We start from the raw sequence: 22,544 nt of genomic DNA on the forward strand, positions 1-22,544 counted from the left end.
CGTCTATTTTTAATACGAAACATCCTTGAACGCTATGAAAATTTTAGTCGAACTGAAACAGTATTGTTTAAATAATAATAATAATAGATATATAAAAGCCTTGACGGTTATTTATGGGGGTAGTCTTCGCACACGCTCAATCATGCATTTTTCAACGAGCATATAAACACACAATGCCGTAATTGCGACCATATATGCTAGTGGTTCTCATACCTTTTTAGAAATATAGCATATAGCTTTTACATACATGGTGTTTAAATAAATTGAGTTTATTTTTAATTTTCGACACTAACATGTTTTTTATAGACAATAAAATTCTTTAACTTTTTGCTGTTGTATTTTTTTTGTAAAATAATTAATAAAATAAATATTTTTTATTATACACAATTTGTACGCACTTTTTTGCTTACATTAAGTACAGCATTACAGCAACTATATTATTTTTAATAATAATAAAGATTGTGTTAGATAATTCTCAAATAATTACCTTGGTAAAACTTAACAACTTAGTATAAATATCTTGAGAGAAGCATGGATAATATAATTAAACTTAATCCATCTAATCATAACTTGTAAAATATTAAGTGTTACAGTTTTACTGTTTTGTACAAAATAGTGAGATCTGCAACCGAACTAAGTAAATCAGCAACTTATAACAACGTGTTTTAAAGACGATCAAATAATAACGATTAAGCGAAAACTTCCATTATTAGATACTATTTTTCTACAACAACGTCTATTCTGCACCTCTTGCGCTCTTTCTGTTTGATTGAATACCGTTGCTCATCGTCGTCGGATGACAATGAATATTTAGGAAATTTGAAATAATTTTATTTTATTAATAATCTGCTAGAAGGGCGTATGTTAGAGCTAGTTGGTTAATAATACAGCTAAGAAATTTACGACAGTTCCAGGGTCCATTAATATCGCTGTCTTATTCGCGCGTCCCGTTGTGGAATTTGGTACGTGATGGGGATCTTTATGAATAGTTGCGCCCCTTTCGTGATTTAGATTAGGTTCCAACTAATATGTTGCGTCACTCCGTTTGTACTATGCAGTCTAATAAATTAAAGGAATTCCACCTAAAGCATATTTTTATAACAAATTTAAAATGTAAAAAGCGCAATTTAGATGAGACAAATTAAAAAACATATGCTTAAAATTTTATTAAACCTAATTAGTAAACTACCGTACAAAAAATAATATAAAAATTTTACTTATTGTTTTAGACTTCTTTTTTTGTTATTATGATAGATGTTAACATATATATTAAAATGTATATTCTATGCACAAAGTAGGTAACGTATTTTATTATAAATTACAACAGTATTCATATGTGCTCAGAATTCGATTACATACTTTCCAAATTAATTTTTGTACTTCAAATAAAATATATTTCATGATGTATGCTACATTTCTAGATTCTTTCACAAACAACAAACACAAACGTTCGAAACACATTAGCCTTAAATGTAGTTTTTACGACAGCTTAGAGCAGCATATAATTTTACTAAAGATTATTTAAAACATATTTTCGTTAGAAGATATAAAAATATAGTCAGATATGATTTCATTGAAAAGACAGTGAAAATATAATTTCGTTGGTAATGTAGTTTTAGCCATAATAATGGGGCACCTCTTAAAATGGTGTGTAACCGTTTATAAGTGCATCGTCTGACTAAAATATTTTAGCAGGTGGTTATAACCGTAATTCTGAGAACTATAATAAAGTATTTGTCGTTTTTAATTGCTCGCTTGAGTTTTAAAAAATATCGCAGGTTAAATTGTCCAGTCTCGCTTTGGTGACCTGTATGTTGAGTTGCATGATTTCGGGCTTTATCTGTAGTTACACTTTTTTCATTTGAAATAATTTATTTTGAAGAAAACGAAAGAAAGAAAATTGGACTTTCATTCAAAATATTGGTCAATCTCGTCCATTTTTTGAACCCTAAGCAAGTGTCAGATTTTGAATTTTTTAGTGTTTTCGCGATTTTGGTTCCCTGTAAGTAAAATATTCTACATCCCAAATTTTATAGTAAAATCATCCGTAGATCATTAATAATGTGGTTTAATTTATTTTTACGTGAGAATCTCGGTTCAGATATTTTTAATTAATTATAATTGTAGCGTTCCTTGGACGTGCATGATTTGCTTTGTCAAAATGTACTCAATAATTATATTTTGTTGGTTCCCAAAGATATTTTAGCATTTGCCCCTAAAGACATTACATCCGAAATAAGTGATATTGGACATATAGGAAATATTTTTTATTAACTCTTAGATTTAACAAAACCATGAACTCTAAAATATACCAGGAACAATTATACAGTTTAACTATCCACAACTTTCCCGAAAATCAGATGGTAAAAACACCTGAAACTTTTCGTTTATTTCAAAACCACTTTATATTATGTGTCTATTTAAAGTTAATCATATGGAATGTTTGTTAGTGCGCGGATGCAAAATATTGTAGCTTATATGAAGCATATAAAGCACGGTTCGCTATAGCTTGAAGCAACATACCTTCGTTCGTGGTAGCTATTATATCTGCTAGTAATAATATGGCAGTTGTTTAAAGTTGCGTAACAACGTAAATTATTCACATTAATCAGAATTATACGTTTGCGTAATACTGGATAGCTTTAATGTTACTGTAATTGGTTAATTTAGAAATGAAAATAGATGTACTCAGTAATCATTACTTAAATAATACATAAACAACACATTAACGTATAATTTAGAATAAATATCAAATATTTAGACTTCAGTCGTAAATTACACTAAATAGAGCTACGTGCATACAGTTAGTAATTACATAATATTTTAATTAAAACATCAAAAGCTTTAACTAACTATTGCGAGGGGTAAAATTTCGATAATTATAGCATATGTTACGATTTCCACTGACTGTTTAATTACGCAGTTACACCGGTATTCACAATTTTTACACTCAAAAACAAAAATAAATCAGAAAAAAAGTATTAATAATTAGTTAGGCTTGAGCTTGAAAGGCATATAATTTTTCTATTTTTACGTAAATCCCAAGATTCGTCCTCCACCCGCCCACGTATGAATATCAATATAATATTAGTATACCAGACGTAACATGTACACGTTCATAAAAACGAATATAAAAAACTGCACAAGAGTTATTTATACTGTACGCTTGTTAAATGATATAGTTTAAAATGGCAATAAAAGTAGATAGTAAAGTCATAAAAGAGAGCACATATTGTATGCTTTAGTGCTCGTACGTGCTTATAAATTATACATCAGAATAGTAGTATGGAATGTGGATTAAAATGTACAATGTATACTGATTAAATAATTAAGTTAATACACTTTGATTTATTTAACAATTTATGTTTGGTAGTAGTTAATATTTCTCTAGACAACAGATACATATTCCAAAATACGACTTTCTCGTTTTTGTCACAAATATAATGTATATCTTATTTATATGTAAAAATATACACATTTGAGTTGTATCAGTAGTCTACAATAGGGATCTTTTATACATCGTATTTTTAACATGCTGTATATTTTTACATACTCTTTTTAATTTTTAATTGAATTTTCATTAAAAATAAATTATACATAATATGTATGCAAATGTATCTAAATTAATGTTTTTTTAAATTAAAATAAATTTTTCGGCATAAAAATTGCATCAAAAATATTTTTATTGTTTATAAGAAATATTGTTAATGAGTCTTACAAGTCTTCCAATTTGTTTAAGTGAATGCGTATAGCACACACTAAATAATATAAGTGTGGGGGGGTTTTAACTATCTGCACAATTTGTTATTATTTAGAGGTTATTCTAACAACCATTTTAAAATAACGAAAACAAGTTTTGGAAGTAAGGATATTTTTCATCGTAATGAAAAAGAGTTCTCCTAACCAAACAATAGCTTTAAAAATTAGAAATATTGCTAAAGCGCCTAATAACACATCCATCGCGCTGAAAAAAATACTCTTTGTTTGGAAAAGACGCGCGCTAGACAATGCATCTTACCCTAAGCATAATACTATTGTGATAATACCCTTTGGTTATTAAAACCGATTTTAAAAATGCCATCAGAGAAGATGAGACAGAAACACAAAGGTTATTTTTATTAAATCATAAATCATGTTACTTCATATTTTATTATATTATAAATCATGTTATTTTGTCATCAAATGTCAAAAACCTGTAAAAAGTGTACATCCAAAAAAATTAAAATTAATAATCTAAGAAATTCAAAAGCAAAACGAACTACAAAAATAACACTTTATCCTTAACATAACTTGTGTTATTTTCTTTACATTTATCAACGTATAAATTGTACATTTTTATTATATTTAATTCAAAGTTTAAATACTTTGTGTAATGGCTTTCTGATTGAGGAGAACTCCTTATGTGTAACTTATTCCTCATTGATTTTCCTGGAGGAACCTTACATTCTACCACGAAAATCTTCTCCAAAATATTGTTGCATTGAAAGCACGGTCCACTCTTCCTATAGATATATTAAATGTGTCTAAAAAAAATCTTTTGCAAACTAAAATTTTTGCTTCTTTGGTATCTAAATAATATTTAAAACTGCGTTATTTTGCGTTACCCTGTAATTTCTCGGTCGCACACTCCAAATAAAACCATTAGTCTGTTAAACTCTAAAACTATGAAAACCAACTAACATAGCACGCTTTTCAATTTTTATTAAAATTATTTTATTTTGAGTGGACTTGTCTCACTTTCAAAAAGAACAAACAATTAACACTATTGACCAAAATAAATTACTAGTAAAAAAAATTACTGTTATTTATAGATAATATTGTGAATTGATTAAAAACAGAAATAATAAAATTATTTCTAATAAAAATTAGCTCTAACTCTTTTTTTTATTAAAGAGGACTTCCCCACTTTCAAAATCAACGACTCATATGTGTCAAATAACAGTCTTTTTCAATATTTTTATTGAACGCTAGAAAAAGCAAATAATATTTTAAACGCTGATATTTTGTCAGCCATCATCAGCCTTATAAGAAAAAATATTGATCCTCTGAAACATTTTTTCATAAAAAAAATATTTTATCCATCTCCCAAAGGATTTTTAACTTTTTAGGTATAGTACACGTTACAATACATGGTGTATGAACCGTATTTACTTCCAAATTTAACTGATCAACACATTAATAATTTTGTATATCAGCACAATAGATCAATCAAACACACTCAATTTTAAAAAATGTTCAAATCCCACATGTACCCACATTTTAACATTTTTTTTATATCTACAGTGTGTTTAATTTCAATAGTCAGCTGACATATGTATATATATATTGATAAATTATTAAAAAAACAAAGCAGTGACTATACATTGCAATACTTTTGATAGCATTTAAAAAAAAACACAATACAAACAAACCCTTGAAAAACATCGTCATGTTAGAACATTCAAAAGCCAGACGTAAACAATAACTACTACAGATTTCAAAATCCATAAACTGTTTATTACCACAAAACAATATATTGTATTATAGAAACACGAGATGAAATAAAAATATATTTCACTTAAAAAATTGTTATTCTTATCGAAAAACTACCACAATAGTTTTATTTATAAAAATCCATGTGGCGCACATGACAATTCAGCCTAATTGGTATAAATAAGCCTTGTTTCTATTCCTTTAAGCTTTTGTGAGAGAACGTATAAAACGGTTGACACTTGTTCATTTAGCCAGAGACTTATTTCAACATACATTTATATATGATTAGAGGCAGCAACATTACAACAGTATGTCCATTTTTACTACTTAAAAAACTCTGATTTAAATATATTTTAAACATACAAACTTGTGCATTAAAACCACTAAGCATCACAATACGAAACTTTCATTATGTAGCGTTAAGCTGTTAGATTAACGATTAGTACATTGTGCAATTAACCAAAACGTATTACATTCAATAAAAGTAAAACTATCAAGTGCGTAATCCGTACTAATTTTTTTTTTCAATAAATATATTTCTTGGTTTATCTTACTCCGTAAAAAAACAATTATCCTTACTAAATCAAAAAGAACATTTTATTATTTGATATGGAGCGCATAGTTTTTTTCAACAAAGTGAAACGGTTTCCTTTGTAATTTTATTACGGAGCCTTTGTGTGAAAAGCTCGCCGTTGTGTGTTCATCGGTGACGGCAATTATTTGTAAAAAACTCCTCCGGGAGGGAAATTGGAACAGCATCCACTCAAAGATTTTCCGACCTCGTGTACATCACGGCGTGCGCAAGAATAATCAGATTTTTCCGGTAATAAGTATTTTAATATGATAAGAAAACTATGATAAAATTGAATTTTTAAACTGCAATATATATTTTAACATATGCACATATATTCGTGAACAGTTTACGAAAGTATTCTTATTATCATGAACAATCCGAAGACCGAAAATCGAGACGAGACAATAATATCGAAGTATGTGGAGAACATGAAAGGGGGCCCCATTTGCGGTCCATTCCGCACATCCAAAGTTAGGTCGTAAAATTTAGTTTTTGGAATTTAAGGCCTCTTATAAATACACACCAACAATGAAAAACACTCACGTTGAACACATAAAGTCCTCTCTTCCTAATACACGAAGAGAAACATTAACATTTCATTCATGCTATTTAATGCTTAGGATATATTTACGAGTTGGTTTTTTGTGCGTACTTAAATTAATAATAAAAAAAAACATAATTTCATATCTGAAATATAAAAATAATAAAACGTCTGAAGTGGAACAAACGCGAATGTTTTCTTAAATTGAATTCAAGACTGAAAAGAGTTCTGAAATGTTTTTGATGAAAAACAAATAACTCTCATAAAGTTTATTTTTATATTATCTGTGTATGAAATTCTTTAATAAAATTTAATATCAAAGCAAATATAATATATTGTTCAATTCATAATGAAACGAAATGTCATTTTACATAAATAAAACATGATTAAGTATTATTTAACAAAACTAATCGCAAATGCTTATTATAATAAATACGCACTAAATTAAACTGTAAATTTTTTGATTGCTAGAAAAATAATTATTAAATATTGAACTACATATGTATATGCATAGGATATTTTATGCAAAACAAAAATCTGTGATAATTAATACATTGTACAAAGCATTAGATATTTACTTATAGTATGAATACAATTAATTAAAATAATAGTATAAGGCTTTTATCTAAAAATAGACGTAAAAGCGCTAAGATAAATTTTCTTCTTAGAGGTAAGTGCTCTAAGAATGATTATGAAACCCTTTCCGAAGTATCCGAATGAAAAAAACGTAAAAGTCGATCGTTTAGAACTTTTCTATGTGACTTTCGTCGTCCAAAGCCATTCGACTTCCAGATTGCCATACATGCATACGTACTAACATATATACGGTTTCGTCTGAAAAAATCCGATTTAAGTACCTGTATGATAGAGATAGAATAAAATATATTTTTCAAAAAGAATTTGTATTTTATATTCAATAAGGTGTATATTTAATATTAATTAAACTATTAGTTGCATTGATATATATTAATACTAGGAATAATACATGAGCTTCTTCCTTATATCAATTTTTGGTAGAATTATTTTTTTATATAATGGGGAATTAAACGGACGACTTTATATATCTTCTGGTAGATAGATACTGTAAGTATCTAATTAATAGATAGCTCGACCGAGCACTCGCCCAGTCTGAACCTATATTGTAGTACTCGGCCGAGTAGATATGGACAAATCTATTAATATATAAAAACTTTTTTTTTTTATAAAGAAAACTTATTTTAAGCAAACATACAAAATGTTTTAATTTTTTTTATTGATATTATAAATTAATAATATTTTTTTTAATAATTAACAGTTTTAAAATCATATACAATTTGTGCAATAGTATAGTCACGTTGTTTTGGGTTGAATTCTAGGATATCAGACTTTGTAGCTAGACTATATCTCAGTTAGAACCTAATAGATGTATTTCGAAAGGAAGTATATTAGGAATGGATGAGTATTTCAAGTTTCGTAAGTACGCCATGTTCGTGCTTATATACTATTTTTAAGATAATGATGGTGCTTGACTATTTCCTACTTCAGCCTGTTTCTTAATACGGCGATTTTGGGAAGCATGCTCTGTTGTTATTAATTACTTTTTTTATATTTTTTTTTGTATCGACTATTTTTAAACAGCTGAAAATTTAACAACGCTCTCAAGTATCACAAATAATTCGGGTACATGCTTAAAACTTTTTACTTACTTGTTAACATTTTTATTGCTCTCTTAGTATTAATATAAACGGTCTATGTGATAGGTGCCTTAATCTCTGATCGTCTTAAACATTTTTTCCCATAATTCTATCCTTTTTATAAATAATTACACAAATTTAAGTCTCACGCACAAATTGACTACTACTTGTAGGTATTATACCAGACAGATACAGAGTGTTATCAGTACAAAAATATAATGATACAAACAAGTGTACATAAGTGATTCAAAATAGTAGGGATCTAATATGAGTCTATTATTGGTTCAAAGTATTAAAAAATAATAGGTAATAAACCAATTAAATATGCTTGCAGAATTATAATGGTTTTGTGTCAGGGAATACGTAATTATATATTACTTAGTCTCCGTATTAAAATAAGATATGTAAAAAATACTATGAGTGGCAAGTATTTTTACTGGCCATTAGATGGAGCTTCGTCAAATAGGAGATAATGCCTATTTAAGAACAATCGTGTTATTGATTAACTCCACATTCAGTACATCCCTTAGCGAAAGCGTAACTTTCAAGTAGACGTTTATGCGCGGATTAACGATATTGTCATACTACTATGGTTTTTTAATGCAAGGGCATACGTATTTTTTATTTACTTTTATCGAGACTTTTTCTTTATGAAAAATGGTTTTAAAGCATTTTTATATTGTGGTGAAAATTAATGATTTCTAACGTCTATTGTACTAAAAATTGTATTATTGTATTGAGCCAAATCTTTGTAGTGGTAGCATTTTAGAATGCCATTATTTGCGCCCCCAAAAATTATTAAGAAAATATTATATTTATAGAAAAATCTCAATAATTTGATTATAAGATATAATATATATATGTTTTTAATATTGTCATAATAGAGAGGTTAAAACTAGTTTTTTATATAATTATTTTTTCACCCATTGTTAAACGACGACGACGATAGACGGTCGATAAGTACAATTTACTATATTTTTCTTAATTTGGAAATATTCGATAATCCCACATATACTTTCAGCTATGATAGTGTAATATAGAACGTATTTGCTCTATTTTTCTCTGGTTTATCCCAAGTATAACAACACATATATAAAACACAAAGTTGCTTCTAGAATTAATCGAACGTTCGACGCGCGTTACGGTCTGAGTGGCTTTTAACGTAGAGGGGCTCGCTCGTGCGCCGACGGTTGCCCGTTCATGTCATAAAATGTTGCCGGTCGTCAAGCTCTGGAGTAATCCTCATCCCGAGTTTTCCCGTCGAATGACCCAAGACACCATAACGCCCAACGCGACGAAGAACACCTCGTTTTGATCTTTCGTGGATTATGATGAATTCGGTGAAGTATGAAATTAATCTGCGCAGAATACGATCAGCGCCATGAAAATTACCCAATTCACACACACGCACACCTGTGTAATATATTATATGTAGTGGATATATAATAAGTACATGCGCATAGTCCCTGAAGTGTAATAATAAAGTTTTTAACAGTGTAAAAATTTCACGTTGTAATCACGTTGCGGAGAAGAAACGACGTTAAAATACGGGGAAAAGTTCATTAGTCCTTAAGGTCGAAGAGTGTAAAAATTAATGAAAAATTAATAAAAATACACATACCTAATGAGTAATTATTGTAACTAATTAGCTTATATTTAATGGCAAATTATATGTATATATTATAAATAAAAATTATTTTCAAGACGTCATAAATTAAACAATTTTATTTATATAATCTCGGATGCTTTATGAATTAATTAAATTTTAATAAAATTAATTTAATGCTCCTCTTCATAACATAAATATTGTAAATTAAAATTATAATAATGGAGGAAGATAAAGCAATATTCTACGTTTAATTTTTAAGACAGCCTTTTAAGTCGCAATTACATGACGGTTTTCATTTGTATCAAATGTTTTTTTATTGATTCATTAACTTTATTATTTTTACATTTTAAGTTGTTTTTTCATACATAATACACTTCAAATCCGCAAAACATTTGTGGAAAACACTATTTGATATTGAATCACTTGCTTTTGCCTCCTTAATGGTTGCAAAACTTTGTTTTTTTACTAAAAATTATTTTACGCCTTGAAAAAACATTTGTTAATAGAATCTTTATCGACCGTGTCTGCTATGACCGAAATTCACAGAATTAATTTGTTGAACGAAACAATATATTACAAAGGCTAACCTTTTTTAATTTTTAACGCTTTTCTCAAATACATCTGTGCGTCGCAAATTTGTGTAATGTTCATGTTACGTTTTTGTATTTATTTTTTTAAGACGCAGTTTAATAATTTTATCGCGGTTAATTTATTCATAGTAATTTAATTTATATATAAATCTGCACAGAACAAACACCAATACTGATCCGATTTTTATGTATATTAAATTCGTTCCAAACATTATTAGCTATTATATATACAATAAATTCGATTTTGTATTTAAAATGTTTCATTATTTTTCCTCTGATTCTGATGATTATAAATATCTATAATGACATCCTTGCACAAAAAGTATGTAATAATTACTTAAGCATTTTTTTTGTGCTTAATCAGTAATTTTCACCGTATTGTTTTATGCATTTTAAAATTTAAAAAGTTTAATTTTTATTAAAATAATTTATGATCTATTTAAATAATTATTAACATTATACAATAATAATAATTATTTATTGTGGACAATTAATTTATTTTTTAAAGAAATAATCCTCTATTTTTTATTAAATATAGTTGAAAACAACAAATAATTGAGAACCCTAGTTATAGTGCGTTAAAGTTATTCCTCATCGACACGCACACAAATTTGGCTGATACATTATTCATACTCAAAATGTCAGTCAAAATTGCTTTGCACGAGCCATAGAAAACACTAAAATTTTCAATAACCTCCCTACTAGTGATTTAGTCATTACAAAGCACGATGTTTTTGTTTTTTATCACTTTCATCATTGTAATTTTACTAGACCGTCATCTATCTCAAAATCTTTGACGTCTTCGCGGCCCTCATGAAAACATTTATACCATTTATAAACCATTTCTTTGGACACAATATTTTTCAAAAATCATCTTCAACGTTTGCACAAGTTTAAATATGTTTGCAGAGAGTGATAAAATGCGTTTTCCTTACTATACTATCAAACACAAACTACGCATCACTGATATTGATATTAAATTAATAGAAAAAATATGAGCTCAAACAAATAACGCATAGTTTTTTTTATTTTTAAATACACCTAGTAAATATATTCTAAATTCGAAAAACACAAATTCTTTATTGTAAGTATATATAAGTATATATTATTTATAAAGAAGTACCATATGATAAATTATAACTATAAAAAAATGGGTAATTATGACTGTAGATTATTTTCTGTTATGTTATTTTGTACTGACTTTAATCACCGAACCATTACTTTACTAAATACATCCTATATAAACAATTTTGCATTATATTTAATTTTAGAATGCTACTTTTGGTTATTTTATAGTGATTTAATTGTTATGTATCTGTATTATGAATAAAGTCTATGGCATATACGATACAAGAGTAAGAATTGTTAATATGTGTTGTATCTAACTATTTAGTTAGTTCATAGTCTAATTCGTCGTGCTTTTTGTTTGCTTATTGATTTATGCAATTTTTTTTTATTTGTACCTCAAAAATATTTTATCGGTTTATTTGAGAGCCAGTCTAAAAAAATCGGTTATATTCTGAATTATTTTTTTAATCTCATATTGCTTTATATGGATTTCTCAAAAAATGTCCAATGACGGGGTACAATATAAATACAGCTACAGTTTAAGTCCTTTAAAATCTAGTAAAACTTTATAATCCAACGCCAAATAAATACCTTCCAGTCCGGAATATAAGAAGCACCCCTGTATAATTTGCCTCTCTAATATTCGAAATTTTAAGCTGTATCCTTCGCGATATTGATGACAAACATTTTCACAAAATTTCCCCAATCCATAACAGTCTAGCTTTTGTATCAATTAGTTTTAAACGTATTTCTTCAGTCAATAAAAGATTTTGGCAGGTATACGACTGCATACACTAACTTCCCTAAGCCATATTTAAGGGTGGTTTACATTTATATCTATATCAAATACTGCAGTTTGGCGCCTATCAGGTAATCACCTTATTGCACACAAATTTGTAAATAAATTTTAATTAGTGGTAAAAAATATAATAAAAGATTTACTCAATATATTATAGTACTTGTAGAAAATAAAACTTCACTATACTACTCGCCGACGTGGTAAAGCTTTCCCATGGCACCAATTTCACCCCTAAAGTTTTTTTTTCTTCCTATGAATCGATGCATGAGTAGAATTAATTTGGGCATATATTTAAAGTTCTCTTTTCTTTCATTTCCCCTTGTTTTCATTCGGCGTTTCGTGTCTGAAAACACCGATTGTCGATCGATCGACGGCCGCGGTCATAAACTATTCAAAAATGGTCTATATACGTTATACACAGTCTAAATATACATACGTGCATAGTGAACTATAGATATAATACATTAAAAAAACAATGTCTGTCTGCAAAATTCATAAAAAAAAATGCACGAAAATTTACTTCTTGAATAGCAAATCAAATACAAAAAAAATATGTGACAAATATAATACTTGAATTTACTAAATCAGTTTGCTGCGTTGATTATGCAACGGACGATACACTACTTTGTAGTAATATACATAGTACACCCATAAATAATAGTTTAAAACGTCCAAACAGTTACGAGCCCGGTATGGCGTACACGCGTAATAGAATTATGAATAATAAACGACTCGGAATTCATTCATTTATATCAGGCTGTGGCCATTCACAGATAAAGCTTTCATAACCCCAAAGGTGCGGATCAATTACCACAGGTTTAACCCATCGCCAGTTGTTTGATGTTTAACCATTCACGTCGGTTTACTTCAACAATCGTCATTATCATGAATTTGTAAAGGGACGATTAAATAGATAGGTTTTGGGTGTAGGGCAAAAATTTTAATTTAACATATATATGATATATTTTCGAAATATTTATATTATATCAAAGCACTTATTAACGCAACTTTAATAAATTATGATATTATTATAAGAATCATTAATTATAACAACTAATTAAGATCTCCCAGACACGTTAGAAATTAATTTTAATTTGTATGGCTTGTATACTATTACTCTATCATACTGTTTAGTTAATATCAAGTTTGCCTCTATCGCATTATTCAAAGTAAATAATCTTCAATAAGTTTAACTTTAATTAACAATACCGAAGAGTCAAGTACGTGCAACTTTGTTTTTAACTGTAAAATAATAGGTAAAATTAAGATCGCTTTCTTAACAAAAACTTTTAAATAGTTAAAATTAAACTCATAATATAATATTTTATTAAAATAGTTATGAATTAACTAAATGAGTTCAAAATTATAAATTTATTAAATAAGTTATTTGCATAGTCAAATTTCTATGCCGATAAATACTAAATTAGACTTAGGAGTATGTCGTGACTGAATAACCTAAACTAGCGATTTAACAAAAGTCGTTATGAAAAGCACAACTATCGAATATCATAAAACTTTTGTTTATTAGCAATTGTGTCTAAATTATTATTGTTGAAAAATCTTTATCTTGAACTGTAATGACGTCGATCCATTTTGCAATCTTTTATGTAGCAAATGATTTTATGTCGTTTTCTCCATACATTTATTTTTATATACACATCAAAGTAAAATAATTCTAGGTAACATGAAAATATAATCTGAGTGCTATGACTTGCTTCTACGAAGGTGCTGCGTGGATGCTACGTTTATTAGAATTAATAGGATGTCTGTGACATTCTAGGAAAAATATAATAAATTTTGATAAAAAGTTACACAACCCTATTGAGCGACCGATCTATTGACAAAGTTAAAATGGGGTTTTCCGTTCAAGGGTGAAAGTGTGCTTTCAAGATAGTAACTACCAGTCTGAGAACTAGTGGGAAAATATTAACCCTTTCAGACTTATGATTTTTTCAAAGAACGTTTAAGGATTTCTATCACACAATAATAAATATAACTTGAATTATATATTTTTATATTAAAGTTATCTAGATATAAATACAAGTTATAAGAATAATGAAATATTTTTTTTTATGGTATAAGCCGGCAATGGCAATGATTGAATTCCCCACACCATTATAAACTATTTGTAACTTGCCCTCTATTTTATATGTGAAATATATGAAAATAAAAATAAATATACTAATTTAGGAAAGATATATAGCTTTACTTTTAAGACAGAACATAGAATAAAAAAAATAATTTTGTATCAATAAACACTTTACTTTGATTACGGTTATTCTTTACTGAAAAAATGTATGCTACGCCTTCTTTAGAGGCAACCATAATAATCATATTTATTTTACATAATTTATTATATTTCATTTTTCATAATTTATTAAAAAATATCGGTTTCTAATTAAACAAAATAATTACTTTTAAATGCTCATATTTATCTTAAGCATTTAAAATATATTTTTTTCTAAAGACATAATCTTCTCCCACATCTCTGTCATTTTTTTAATTTAATTCAAAATAATTCGATAGAAATCCTATTTTTACATTGTCTGTATTTTGATGTTTTTTTTGTCTAAGAAATGTTAAATTGATCGATATAAATGATAATCAGAAAGATTAAGGTCTGGAGAATAAGGTGGATACGATAAAAGCTTTCAGCCAAGTTCCTTGATTTTATCGAGAGTCAAGTGCAGCCCTTTTTTACTTCCTGGTATAAACGATCCAGCTGATCACAGTATAAGCTTACTGTTAATCTCATCATACACACAAAATAACTCTTTTTACAATGAGCTCGTTTATGACGATTGTTATCGTACAGCAGCTAATTTCATTTATAGTTAATAAATGATCGAGAAAATCAATGAGTAGCTATTGAGTTGTGCGGTCTCCAAACCTTCCCAATATGTTTAATGTCACAATGCACTGTTCAATCGGACTGGCTTAGTTTCTCGACCATGTGATGGATAATTTGTGTAGGATTTACTTCCATTTTTGCAGCCAGTACAACATCGTCTATATTTGCGGGGCTCCCACATCCACGACTATTCTTAATAGAATAATTTTGCATTTGATTTTTTTTTAATTCATCTTAATGAATCACTTAAAACTTCACATATATTTTTAGTAGCCGTAGTTACCGACATTTTTAAAAATCATAAAACATGCATCGTAAATTTTAGATTACAATTTTTAATATTGCAGCAGAAAATCCAAATATGCCTTAACAAATATATAACAAAATACGTACTTTGATATCAACGGCCAAAGCACGATTTACTGTTAAAAAAAATAAAAAAAAACTGATTTCGATATTACCTAATAATATATTTAGAGAGAAATTGATTTACGAGATTATAATAAATCTAACTTATTAATTGGATTTTATTTTATTACAACACTTATTATTTTTCTTGTGATGAAATTAAATTATTCACCGGAAAGTATGCCCTAAGGACTAATCAATGATTGTTTAAAAAAAACTTCAAAAAGCTTAGATATAATACTTCTTGTAATTTCGTATATTTAATTAAATATATAGTTTCAATGAATTCAATATTATCCAACTGTTGAACAAATAATATCTTAAAGAATTAATGTGTTTGTGTTATAACAAGCATTGTGAGAAAATACATTTCTAACTATTAGCCTAAACCAACTACACAAATTTTATAGCTAAAATTTGACTGCTATATTTGACATTGATTGTCATTGTATCGTGACACATATATACTATAATATACGTTCTTTATTAATATTTTTGTATACTTATATACACTTCTATAATATTGAATTATAGAAGTGTATGTATGGATATACTCACCCAAAGATGTGGGGAATTAAAAAATATATATGTCTGTTTCATTGCTTTTGAAAAAGCATTTCCTCATGTGCATCATATGTGCAGATATATTCCTATTGAAAAAACTTTACTGGAATCAATCTGCTAATCTATAGTGAATTTAAAATTTCTGTGTAGAAATTTGTGGAGAGGTACGACATGATTGTGTGTTGTTAACTATGCTTTACAATCTATCTTTAGAAATAGTCTTCAACGAGGTAATCAATAACCAAAAATAGTACGTATAGTCTGTGAAATAATAAATAATATCTGTTTTGCTGACGATACGGCCATACTAGCTAAAGGCGCTGAAGACATGCAAACGTTAATGACGGTTTAAAAAAATGAGTGAAATACATGTTGTCGATCAATATTAAAAAAATATGCTAAGGATATATTAGATATACCTATAGCGATTCATACATAGCACCAGTCAGAGAATATTGGCATAATCCATGTTCTTTTAAGTGGTCAGAAATCATTCCTACTACTATTACTGTCACAGTAATAATATCAAATTCGTCGTCCCTTCCTTAAACATTTATTATTATATCGTCATTCGCAATTATATGGATAATTTCTAAAAGTAAATCAATATATGCATTTATAAATAATTAAAACACAGATTAACAATTCTGTTTTACATAATTTAGTAATTTACTAGCTCGAAAAGACTAATATTATAATTTGAGTTGCCGCTAAAAATGTCGATACCCAGGTCGATGGTTGTCAATCGCTCATTTTAACAGTGCGAGCGAAGTAGCGAGCTCTGCTCTTTATTTCATAACAGACACACAATAGTAAGTAACAATTATGCACAATTAGAGCATATGATCCCGTTTCATCCCATATCATAAAAATATAGATACCCTTTGAAGGAAAAATCAGTTTAAAAGCAATAATTGTCACCGTAAAACTGTCATCGCGCCATGTAGTCTTAAGACCGCATGTTTCGACCATGTACCGATGATTTTTTTTACAATAAACTTACACTCATAAATTTAGGACTATTGAGTTATTTTCATAAGTTAAAAATTGAATATTAGTGAAATGTGTTTAACAGAAGTTTTTTTACCATTAATAAAATGAAATTGGCAAAATTTGCTTGAACACAAAGCCAATAAGCGCATTCAAAGTTTTGTCGACGTACGAGTGCAACGCTTGCAATACGATGTCGACACATTGTCGACTTACGAGCACAACATGATTTTGCCTTAAAAATAAATGATGTAAATCATATATTTTTGTCACAAATATAAAATATTTTTTTTTTTTTTTTCACTATCAAACACTAAACTAAACAAGAGTGAAACTAAGCTCGTGTGACACATATAAAAATATATTTCACACATGTCTCCAGTTAAATGTGTAGTAAAGTGTCATTAAAAAGTAAGGCTCAACTCACCGGCGTGCGTTCGCACCATAACCAGGAATCAAGAATCGCGCCAGCACCGTCGCCGAAATCAGAAGGACCGTAGGTCGTATCGATTGGTCGCGCGTCGTGCGGTCCACGATCCCGCAGCGGCAGAGACGGCACAGGCGGAGGCAGAGTCGAAGCGAGAAGGCAGGAGGCAGGAGGCTCGCGCGCACCTTGGCGCCACGAAACGTCGCCGGTGGCGCTGGCGTCGCGTCGAGAGAGCGCAGCCGCCGCGTCGTCGCAGCAAACCGTATTACGCGACCGACCCCCGCGACGCGCTCCGCCCGACTGACCGGGGCCGCAGCCTCCCCAGGCCCGGACCCGGTGCCGGAAAAGCGCCACGTGCCCAGCCCCACGAGCACACCCGCTTTTCCAACCGCTGCTGCCTACCCATCGCTGCAACGAAACGTCAATCTCTGACTCTTTGACTCAAACATTAATAGAGTCTAAATATTTATAGTTTTAATCTATCTGAAAGTTTTCTTCCAAAGATCGACACTCATGCTTTTACTGAGTTTTAAATGCTGCGCCTTGGCCAAGGTACTGTGCTACTCTAATAATTATCCTAATAAGTGGGAAATTCTGGCCCAAAAGTGAGTATAAAGAAAAATAAAAGTGAAGTATATGCGCTATTGCGCCTATATACACTTGTTCTGTCCGGTGAATGTTTTTATGCTCGCACAAATAAATTCCTAAATGCACAAAAATTTCCAAGATGACCTATTTTCCATGCATCCCGAATTTCAACTTTATTATAAACCAATTGATGAATAAAAAATCGTTCTATTTTAAAATTTAGCAGTCTTACAAAACAAACACGCTTGAAATCTACTGATTAATCGATATATTAAAGTCTTTGCATTGAATTCTAACAAAAGTCGTTGGGTACCAATATAAATATGACAGCTTATTTGACAAATTGTGACAACAAATCTAACGACCGTATAGATTTAGATAGGAAAAAAACTCGCATATTACGCGTTAAAAGCGCCATAAACTAAATGCTTCTAATCTTTTCGACACGCTGTCAAGTAGGTAGGCTTTCGTTATGCCGAAAATTGCATATTGTACTAGTCAACAATAAAGAAATTTGCTAAAATTATTTTCGATAAAAATGTTTTTCTACTTTTATGCACCAATACATAAACAAAATAATTTTACTGATATGGCTTAAAATAAAAATTTTAAGACCAAATATAGATCACTATCACTCTGATAAAATTCGTTTGAAATACATCACGCGTTCCTCGTCATTCGTAATTATGCAACTTTTATTTAAATTTAACTTCATTATTAACGCCGGGTGATAATTATCTTCTGGCATTAATGTAAATTTGCTCTTAATTACTTGGCAATTATTTACATTTGTATATATTAAATCTAATTTGTCACTAAAATTATTTATTTATATTATTCATTTTTTTGTTTTAATTTAAAAATATTACTTTTTAAACTTCTGTCAATATTGGCGCCATTGTTTGTAGATAAATTAAAATCATTCAATAAATAAGAATTAATTACACATCTACTGAATATATTGTCATGCAGAAATGCATATTAGTTTATTCTCAATAAAGCTTCGTTCAATAAAAAAAAAGCATCACCATAACTTTGAAAGCTCTCGTTATAAATGTCGCTAACCTTTTTTTTGTTGCTGACACAGCGTTACTGCCTTTTTTAAATCATATGGCATTACATGGCGAAAATGCCATTTTGACACACTCGTAATAAAAAACTCTCAAATTATGTAGATTGCGATATATCAACAACAAAAAATACCCTTATTATTTGACGGGTGAAATACTTTATATTAAGGGTAGATAGAAGTTAAAATATGAGAGGAAGCAAGTTAAACCAATTAATTAATAATCTACTTAGATATTATACATTTAGTTTTAGAGACGGCAAACTATAGATATTAAATTGACCTCGCTACTTTAATTTTTGTTTAAATGAAAATAATACAAAACTAAAATTGTGTGGTGAAAAAATGCGTCACTACATTATCACCAGTCGTTTCAGAAACGACCGAGCAAACGACGAGTAAACTCTCGTAATTGAATCCTTCCATGCGGCATGACGAAGCATGAAACTCTCTTCTAGACGTGTGTATTATGTATAGTGTGTATGTAGATACATGAGAAAATTTGGATACAAGTGTCTTCGTTTTACTTAGAGCTCGACCTTTCAGGTCGAGCACTTTTTTTTTTATATAAATATTTTTAATATTATTTTCATCTGACCAACATTATATAAAATAAATATTATAATACATAAATCAAAAGTCGCAACGTTATATCATCGTGTAAAATGATATGGATTGTTGAAAAACACATTTAATAATTTATAATATAAATGCATTTGAGTGAATTATTAGAAATGAACAAATACACGAAAATTATTGCTACCCTTTGTGGAATTACAATTCGAACGCTTTTGGAACATGATATATTATATTTTAATGAATGTACGAATGCTAAATATTATATATTTTAGTGTAGGAAATCAGTCGTTTAATTGTGTATTGTACTACCAGTGAATTAAATTTGTTAATGCACTAATCAATTAATTAAAAAAAAAAAATTTCAAGATCGACTGAGTCGCGCTCCGCACTTCGGATCTCTTTAGGGGAGATAAATTATGCACGGTTGGCACCCCTTATAAGATGCCTCTTTGGTAAATATAGCCTTCGGCAAACCGCGTTCAGGAGATGCACAAGGCTTAGGAGTTTATGCCCAATATTAACTACGACACGTATCTGGCTATGCCTGACCTCCTACCTGGGCTATCGTGAATGATACTATTGTCAGGTAAACCGTCGCAAAACTATAATTTACGAAACCTACTAATATGGAAACAATAAAATAATAGTATGACTTTTTATTTTCGCTATAAGATATAATCATCTACTTATCCTGAAAAAAGTAAACAGGTAGACGAACATCTTAAGATATTTGGGTGGTAGAACGAATCAAACATTTAAAACGATGGTATTTTTATTTATTTATTTATTTATTAAAATTATAACCATCGTGACCTGACAGGCAAACCTAATGCGTCACGATAGTCAAAAGTACTAATACATCATAATACATACAAATATAAACAAGACAAAACAACAGACACAAATCACCTCAACAGGTGTGCATTGTCCCATACGAATTGAACCAAAACTCAATATTATTATGGACAAAAATGTCAATATTACTATGGACAGAATTGAGCAGATAAATGGCCTTGGCCAGAGAAGAGTTGGCAAGTGCTCCAGTTCTACACTTAACAGGCAAGAATAGTGGACGCGACCGAGAACTATATCCACCTTCAGGAGCCCACATTTGAAGCTGCTCGAGCACTGAAGGATTGTCTACGATGCCTTTGAGCAATTTCCAGAAGTGTTTAATTACATAAACACTTCTGCGAGTCGACAAAGAAACGTATCCCAGGGCTCCCAAAATAAAAGCACTGGGAAACAAGAACGGATAATACCCGTATTCCTTCAAGTATAAATATCGAAGAAATTTACGTTGTACTTTTTCCAGCTTCAATTCATTACATTGACTCATTACGCCTGGGATCCAAATGATGGAGCTAGTTTCTAGTATGCTGCGGACTAGAGTATCATAAAGAGTGCGCAATACTAAAGTATTCCTGAAGTAACGCGCATTTCTCAAGATAAAACCGAGCATTTTTAAGGATTTGCTATGAGTCTCTGCAATGTGCTGGCTAAATTTCCAACGTTCTTCGAAAGTCACTCCTAAATCCTTAGTTGAAGAAAACCTTTCCAGAAAATATCCACCTAGATGGTATGAATATTTTGCCGGCGTTAACGACCTTGAAAATGAAATTGTGTGACATTTCTTTACACTGAAAGGCAATTGGTTATAGCAAGCCCATTTCCATATAGAGTTGAGATCCTCCTGTAGGTCGAGGGAATCAGAAATCGAATGCATTTTCTTGTAAATTTTCAAGTCATCTGCATATAATAAAAAATCTGAATGCTCTATTGCTGTTTCTATGTCATTAATGAACAATAAAAACAACAATGGACCCAAATTGGATCCTTGAGGTACTCCTATAAGATGAGCTTAAAGTGGTCGCTGCAATATGCATCAAAGTTAAGCAAACTCCTGTCATTTTTTTTATAGTAGTGAAAAAATAAAATTATGCAGTAATTCTAAATCGGTCAAAACACTAGCCAAAAAAAGAAATATCGGTCAAAAAATAATAAAATACTGATAATAATACAATACTACTATTGCTTAGCTATAAATTAATTTAATATTTACTATGTACATATGTACATATATATTTATATATATTACATTATAATCAATCATAAAAAATGTAATTAAAAATGATTTTTGAGTATTTTGTCAAAGCAAGTGTACGACGCTAATGTCTACAAACACATGATACCTGTCATTGCCATATGATGGATGTACTACACCACTCGGAAAGCACGACTTCTTTTTTTATACCTAAGTTACATAAGCTCTTACATTTTTTATTGTGGCCCTTATTATCCATCTTCTATACCAGCCTATCCCAAACAAAGGCCCATTGAATTTTAAATTCCGTGAGATAATATTAAGGTTTCGTTAAAGAATAAAAATATACAGATAAGTTCAAAGTATAGATAAGGATAACCTTATAACACAATGGTCGGCTAACCTGGGTAAATTACCCTAAATGGGGTAAAACATATTTTTTGGTGGTTATGAGTATTCCTTCATTTAATAGTATACATTTTCTGAAATATTTTTTTAAGACTTGAAAATCAACAAAAGACGAGGCCTTATTATTTTGTAACTTCTAATAAATGAATTGTTCCTTATTTTTGTCAAACCAAGAGCATTTCTTTGTTAAGAATATGCAATTTCCGGAGTAATTAAACTTTTTTCTTTAGCGGCGTCCTAAATCACAAATGGTCGTCCATATTGTTAATATTTTTTGGGTAATTTTTTTC

At 29.5% G+C, this 22,544-nt stretch overlaps 1 protein-coding gene across 4 annotated transcripts in view; it reads right to left on the reverse strand.

Moving 5' to 3' along the window:
• GABA-B-R1 (gamma-aminobutyric acid type B receptor subunit 1) overlaps positions 1-17,868 on the reverse strand; it is a 333,811-nt gene extending 315,943 nt beyond the window's left edge. For all 4 annotated transcript variants that reach the window (XM_088184582.1, XM_088184585.1, XM_088184583.1 and 1 more), the window contains exon 1: positions 17,567-17,868. The gene's annotated coding sequence lies outside the window, so the exon portion shown is untranslated. The remainder of the gene's footprint in view (positions 1-17,566) is intronic.
• Between the last annotated feature and the right edge of the window lie 4,676 nt (positions 17,869-22,544).

The sequence above is a fragment of the Plectrocnemia conspersa genome, unplaced genomic scaffold (genome assembly GCF_051122295.1).
Source record: "Plectrocnemia conspersa isolate PC_06_02 unplaced genomic scaffold, ASM5112229v1 ptg000004l, whole genome shotgun sequence".
Lineage (NCBI taxonomy): Eukaryota > Metazoa > Arthropoda > Insecta > Trichoptera > Polycentropodidae > Plectrocnemia > Plectrocnemia conspersa.